General features: G+C 35.5%; 1 non-coding gene across 1 annotated transcript; it reads right to left on the minus strand.

The window, feature by feature from the left end:
• Positions 1 to 6,348: 6,348 nt before the first annotated feature.
• On the minus strand, positions 6,349 to 6,453 carry LOC145296563 (U6 spliceosomal RNA). The gene has a single exon (XR_013870002.1). It is a non-coding gene; the product is annotated as a U6 spliceosomal RNA (small nuclear RNA).
• Positions 6,454 to 7,112: the final 659 nt, after the last annotated feature.

Below are 7,112 nucleotides of genomic sequence, written 5' to 3' on the forward strand. Positions count from 1 at the left end.
CGGCAAATACCAAAAAATTAGCTAAAGACATTAATTTCTTTACCCTCAACTGGGCATTTTCTACAGGGGGGGGTCGCTTTTTTCGCCGATATTTTCGAAAGTCATCCCGTCTTTTCGATTTTCTAGCCTTAATTTAAACCTACGTTACTTCCGGTTAGGCGGTGGTCATAACAGCAAGTACGTCACATTCTTTTCCCATTCTTTTCCTCCTTCGCAGTACGGGTTCGAGCCTGCATTCCTACTACCATTTTTTTTTTTGCTAAAAACACCTTCAAACACCCGGGCAACACTGGGCACCCATGCTAGTATATCTATAAAAGTGAAAGTGTCTTTCTGTCTGTCTGTCTGTGTACATTTCTCTACGCAATAACTCTGTCAATTTTAAGTTTACAGACTCGAAATTTGGTATACAGGGTGCGGAGATTAGGGAAAATCTTTGGAATCCGTTTTTTTTATTTTTTACTCCACACACACCTCCAAACTCCCGGGCAACACCGGACACCCATGCTAGTATGTGTATAAACAATAAATATTAATAAAAAAAGCAAGGTCGGAAGAAATTGGCTATCTTCAGTAACGTTGTTAGATCTCGACAATGAAAAACAAAAACTGTCTGTATCACCCTGAAGAAAAACTTTGATTAAAAAATCATTTATTTGAAAAAAAATCTGCATCGTGTTATCTGGTTTCTTAACGGATTTAAAAATTTCTTCTTACCATATTTATAAACTCCGAGGTATTTTCTACAAGATCATGTCTTCAATGAGTCAGTTGGGAACAATTACACCCTACATATATTGCATAGAAGATGGTCGGCAATTAATTTAGCATTTTGCCTCACGTGAATTCGGTTTTTATCTGATGCTGATGGTTGTCTCCTAGTTTGCAGAGCGAATGTTTGAAAAAAAAACAAAAACAAACAACCTCTCCTCCAAATGAAACACAAGATTGTGCAGGTCAAACTCACTCATTTATTGGAACTCTATGAAGAACTATTCTTAGTGAACAAAGGTTGTTTAAGTAACTGAGAGAGAGAGAGAGAGAGAGAGAGAGAGAGAGAGAGAGAGAGAGAGAGAGAGAGAGAGAGAGAGGGGGACATACCAGCGGCCTACATACATTGTACTCTCCTTACATTATCAATTACTGAAATCTCTTGACTATAGTAAAAAGACGTAAACTAAATTGGTACTTGGCCCATCAGATGATCGACAAGGCTCGCCAAGACTATCATGCAAGATGTAGGGCAAGATGGGAGTGGGCGACAAGAAGCAGAGGCCGATGGTAAATAAGATGATGAAACAATAATAACATAACGGAATGGAAGAGTCTTAATTTGAACAACACTCTGAGGAATGGAAAAATCTGATTACCCAATCATCTGTGATGACCGCATGTTCATCAAAACTGTGTGATAGGTGATGGTGAAGAAGAGGCACAAATTATGAATACGCTAGATTTTAAAGTAAAAAAATTGTTTTGCATGCTTTTGTACTATGAGTACTTCGACGGATGATGAACTTATTGCACTTATACCCTCTAAACCCTAACGCGACTAACTACTAAATCCTACCCATTTACCGTAGAAGGTCCTAGAAGTTTCTAGCTTCTTTTCTTGAACCGTTTGTCTTTGGAATTTCATTCCTTCTCCCTGTTTCCCTCACAAAACTAACATTCAAAGATTTAAGTGCAATGTAAGCAAACATCTTGCTACGCAACTCCCCATCCAGGTTTCTCTCCCCTATAAATCTGGCCGCTATCACTATCTTTCTGCTTCAGTGGCAATACTGCTGTATTTGAGTTGAATAAGAGTAAGTAACATGCAATCGTGAACAAGAATAGATGCCACATGTTGCTATGAGGAATCCCTTCCTGTGGATCTCAATAAATAAACGAGTTTCTTTTATCTGTTTACCATTTTCTCTTTTGTTTGAATTGCTATTTAAATGAAACGTTTATCGTTGATATTGTTCTCAGACACAAGTTAATTAAACTGCTTCAGAATTTGATTCTTTTCATACCTAGTTTAAACATTTTTCTCGTTGAATTTTTCATCTTAGACCTATATAGCAATGCATGTGACTGATCTACAACTAATTTGAATTTTTGCTTTTTTTTGTTGAATCATGTTATTTGACCTAAAAAAAAGATATTTCGTTTTGGTTACTTTTTTTTTTTTTTTTTTTTTACACAGTGATCACCACTTATCAAGGCCCGGAAGCCACTCAGGGATAAGGGTTATAACTATAACTATACTTAAGAAAATTATTTATTCCAGGCAAACCAGCTGCCAACATTTCCCTACTTTTTATTGAAATCAACCGAGAGCTCTTTTTAGTATCCTCACTGTCCCCTTAAGTGCAATTGTCTGGATTTCTCTTTCACTTGGTTCACCAGGAATATTAGTTAGGTAGGACTTCAAGTTCTTCTTCTTAAGCCCTTTAGCACCCAAAATAATTGGTATGATTGATATTTCCCTAAGATTCCAGTTTCCTGATATTTGGGCTGTTTATCTCTTTCAGCTCTGTTCAGACCTCCATCATTAGGTACACTCACTTCAACTAAGGTTGCCACCAGTCCGGAAAGTGTATTGTTGTGACTTTGAAAGCCGGTAATAATCCAGACAAACACAATGATAAGTGGCATAATTAACAAAAAGTGTATTAGCAAAAGTATGTTATTGAAGTACACGTCACGATTGGGGGTGGGGCACACATATAGAATAGATATGGCTAAATGAATATAGCTGAAAGAATAGAGGAAATGGAAGTGGGACATAAAGAAGGATAGAAGACCACATCAGTTTTATAGAGTTGTAGTAATATTCAAGACAAACACAGCGGTACAGTTAACAAAATGATCAAGACAAACACAGTGGTACAGTTAACAAAATGATCATTAACAAAATTATTTTACAGCAAGACACGTTTTGATTCTCGATGTAATAACTGCGATGAATCGATACCCAATAATGTGCTAGATGTAATTATGATTATAGTCTCTGAATAAATTCATTGTTCTTAAAATATGTTTATCAGTTTATCCCATAACATTTATAAAAGTGGCACATTCTTTACTAACGCCCTAAAAATAAAATTTGGCTTACATCATTAATAAAAAGAAAACTAAAATATTTCACCATTTTCCGATCTGTTTTTGCTATCAAATAAACAATTACATATTTTACATTATTATCAGTTAATTATTTACTAAAATTATTTGATTCTCAAACAGATAGGTGATTATTTTTCATTTCTAACTATTTAAGATGATGTTTTAATCTAAAGTTGTCATTGGTTGTGACTTTAAATGGCGGGGAAATCATTAAGTAATTTGAGTATTGGTCCCCGACAAAAGGAGGGTGGACCTGTAAATTCACCCTTGTCCGTTCATCCGTTCGTCTGTCTGCACTTTTCTCAATAACTACGCCTTAAAATTTTTTGAAATTTTGCACAAAATGAAACATGATATGAGTAAAAAGCAACAGAACGGATTTTCCGGGAAAACTCCGGTTGCCCTCCTCGGGGTGCATTTCGGGTTAAAATGGTTAATATTGACACTTTTGTGCTTATTAAAAAAAAATTAATGCTTTGGATTTTTATAAAACTTTCTGAAAAGTTGTAACTAACTGATTTCTATATAATTTTGTTTGTCTATACTTTGCGATAACTCTTGGGTCAGCTCCAGGAGCCCTTTTAGGGCTAATAAAAACACTGCATTTTTGGGATTATTTTACCATATTTATCCAAAATGTTCTGTGTATGTCTATTTAGCAGTTTTGCATGGTGCTGAACTCAAATGTAAATACGTTTAGGCCTTGGGGACTTTTGGGGCTATAGGGGGGCAATAATGGACTTAGTCATTTCTTTTTTTTGCATGGTGAAGAACTCAAATTTACATATGTTAAGGCCTAAAACTGCACCGTTTGTTCATTTTCACCAGAATTTGACATTCCCTGAGAATATTTGGGGCTAAATAGGAGGAGGGGACGAATGCTGAATTTAGTCATTTTTTATGCTTCGTTCACTGTGGACTCACGGAGGACCATGCTTGCTCAACTTGTTTCTTGTAGTTTTATTTTAAAAAATATTTAACATATAAACGATGTACACTTTATGAAGAAAAACACGTTTGCTTTTCAGAAATTCTCATTCAAACCTTTAATTTGTGCATGATGTTTGCAGAACACAGTAGCTAACAGCTCCACAATTAGATTCAGTACGACGATCATCACAAAGGACCATTTTGCAGTTTCGACCCCTATTCTTCTAATGCATCTCTGAAGAGCCCTCCCCCCACCCCACCGGAGGTCGTATTAGTACTGTTTTCTCTCCAACACTCATCGTTTCTTTTTAAGATCCAGTATAATGCCTTTTCCGCTGCTTCCTGAACGTCTGTTACAATATTTTTCTGTGTGTGTTCAACAAAAACGATGTCACAGCATGTTGATTGACTTGCGCTCAACATATTCTTAAGATCACACAACCAAATGATTATATTCTATATTTCATCCCTGTTTCTCTCACTCAATCAGTAGATCATCATATCGCTCATGTTTTGTGTCTTCTGCAGTTGCAAAATTATTCTCTCAGGGTACAGTAAACTCCGACATAATTCCAACTTTCTTTTCCTCACTCTACACGACAAGGTCAGGCCTTTGCTGTGTAAGGACCACTGGGAATACTAATGTATTCTTGTTACATTAAGGGCTGTCCCTTATGTAAGTAAGAAGACATACTAGATAAGTGAAAATGATATGAGGATAAGGTTAGAATTGAGCCTTGTAGGCAAGTGTTAAAGATACTGGAAAAATGGAATGTAAAAAATTCAGTCTATTGTTAATTCTATTAGAAATAATTAAATATTGTTTATATCGAAAACAGAGTCGATTGTCCATTCTTTAGAAATGTAGAGATTAAAAATGTCAGTAAAATGAATGCACAATGCGAGTTAAATTATATTGTTTAAAAATAGGTTAGAATTATAATTGAGGATTTTTTTTTTGCCAGAAGTGTGTTTGGACAAATATATGTAAAGCCACATGAAAATTAGTCACGTTTGAAAAACACACTTCTGACGTCATAAACAAAGGAGTTTTCTCAATATAGGATCTAAGGATTCGAAGTTACAAATCAGTTGTCAGTTGATCAGTCGAGAGTCAGTTGGAGTGGGAGCCCCTTAGAGGCGAAGGGTAGATTAGACCATGTAGATACAAGCTGAATTCCTGACTTCATCGACCGGCCGATCAGATGAATAAAGCAATGACCATTAATAATTTGTAACTGTTTGTCTCGTGTCGTCATTCATCACAACCAGAAAAAGTAAATGTGTTTTATCATCTTGTAACGAACTTTGTGTAAACTTTTCCAATAATTATGTGTCCTCCTCACCATCATCACAAGTGAAGTATCCTCTCCTCTAATATGTGTTAAAAGAGATGTAATATATAGATGTCTTCCCATCAGAATTGTCATCACAATCATTATACTCCGTCATATAGGTGCCCCAATATGAACAGTCGCCATCTTTAAATATGAACCCGTACTACACAACATTCTCGAAGTCTGTTGCCAAGTTCCATTTGTCTTTCGTTGAACTTCTCTACTTTCTAGCATTTTTATGCCTTTCAAGATCTGGTTATGCCTCTATGTGTATCGATTTAGTGTCAAGTCACAGTTTTAAAGTTTGCTTCTGATACTTCAAAGAAAGAAAAAAAAATATAAAACAATTTCAAGTGTGTGTGTGTGTGTGTGTGTGTGTGTGTGTGTGTGTGTGTGTGTGTGTACACCTGCAGAAGTAAAGATGACATTACACATTCCAAGGTCTGTCCAGTTTTTGGTCGCTTTTAAACAAGACCGTGTTAGAGAGAGAGAGAGAGAGAGAGAGAGAGAGAGAGAGAGAGAGAGGGAGAGGGGGGGGGAACAAATTCACGTGTCTGTGAACGTACATGCTTACGTATTACTAGTATTATTTGTATTGACTAGGAGTTTTCACACATTAGAGATTACTGACAACAACCGGAGTCCCAAGATTTCCAGTACTCTTCATCTCTTTCGATAACCTTTGCAAATGAATTCGCGTTATTGTGACAACCGCTTGCGACAATAACTTTTGGTTAGCGATGACCATTTGTCATCACTGGATGTAGATGGAGAGTGGCAACAAGCCTCACCAAGGTCTCAGTCCTCTTTACACTCATCCAGTGGAAGTGTGGCTAGTGCTTTCTCTCATAAGTCTTTTCATTCTTCTTGACCCCTCATAACTATTGGACCTGGCGCCAGTCGATACTGACAATATATTTTTTTGGGGGGGATAGGAAGACTGGTATGATTAACTTACAATTTTGCACTTTAAAATATGGAATGTTCTACGAATTTGCGTATCATCCTTGCACAAGTGCCATACTAATCTTCTCTGTATCGTTCCAATTTTAGTATATGTATTGCCGATTATTATTATTATTATTATTATTGTTGTTAGTTTTGTCATCATCATCATCATCATCATCATCATCATCATCATCATCATCGTCATCATCATCATCATTACTACCTTTTGTCGGTTAGTTCGCCTTCGTGGAGAGGGAAATAAATAGTTGCGTCAGTTGTGAGTTTGTACTTATACACCAAGATACAAGCATGTATAAAATAATAATATAAAGTATTTCATCTTAGTACGTACGTTATGACGTTTCAATCACTTTTAAAAATGACATCGTTGCTTGGTGATTAATATTATGTCGCTAAAGTAAAGAATTCCAACTTTACCCAATGGAGTGTTTCAAAAATCCAATTATATCGACTAAAAAGAATTTTAAACAACTGCATCTTAAAAAAGTGACATTCCTTTTATTGAGTTGAAGAATATTTATTTTTACGGTATAAAGACAGAGCAGATTTATTGTTTAAGAAAGAATTAAATTGCTATAGTTTTAAATGAATATAGAAAAGACAGATTTGTTTTATTAATTTAAAGAATATTTGCCTGACAATTATGTCTACAGTAAATAAGGAAGAGAATATTGTTTTAAAAATAATGAAAGTACTACAAGTTTCAATAAAGAAGAAACATTGGTTTTATTTTATTCTTAAAGAGGACATTTCGCTGAAAATGGC

The sequence above is a fragment of the Euprymna scolopes genome, chromosome 16 (assembly GCF_053919585.1).
Source record: "Euprymna scolopes isolate OS-2025 chromosome 16, ASM5391958v1, whole genome shotgun sequence".
NCBI lineage: Eukaryota > Metazoa > Mollusca > Cephalopoda > Sepiida > Sepiolidae > Euprymna > Euprymna scolopes.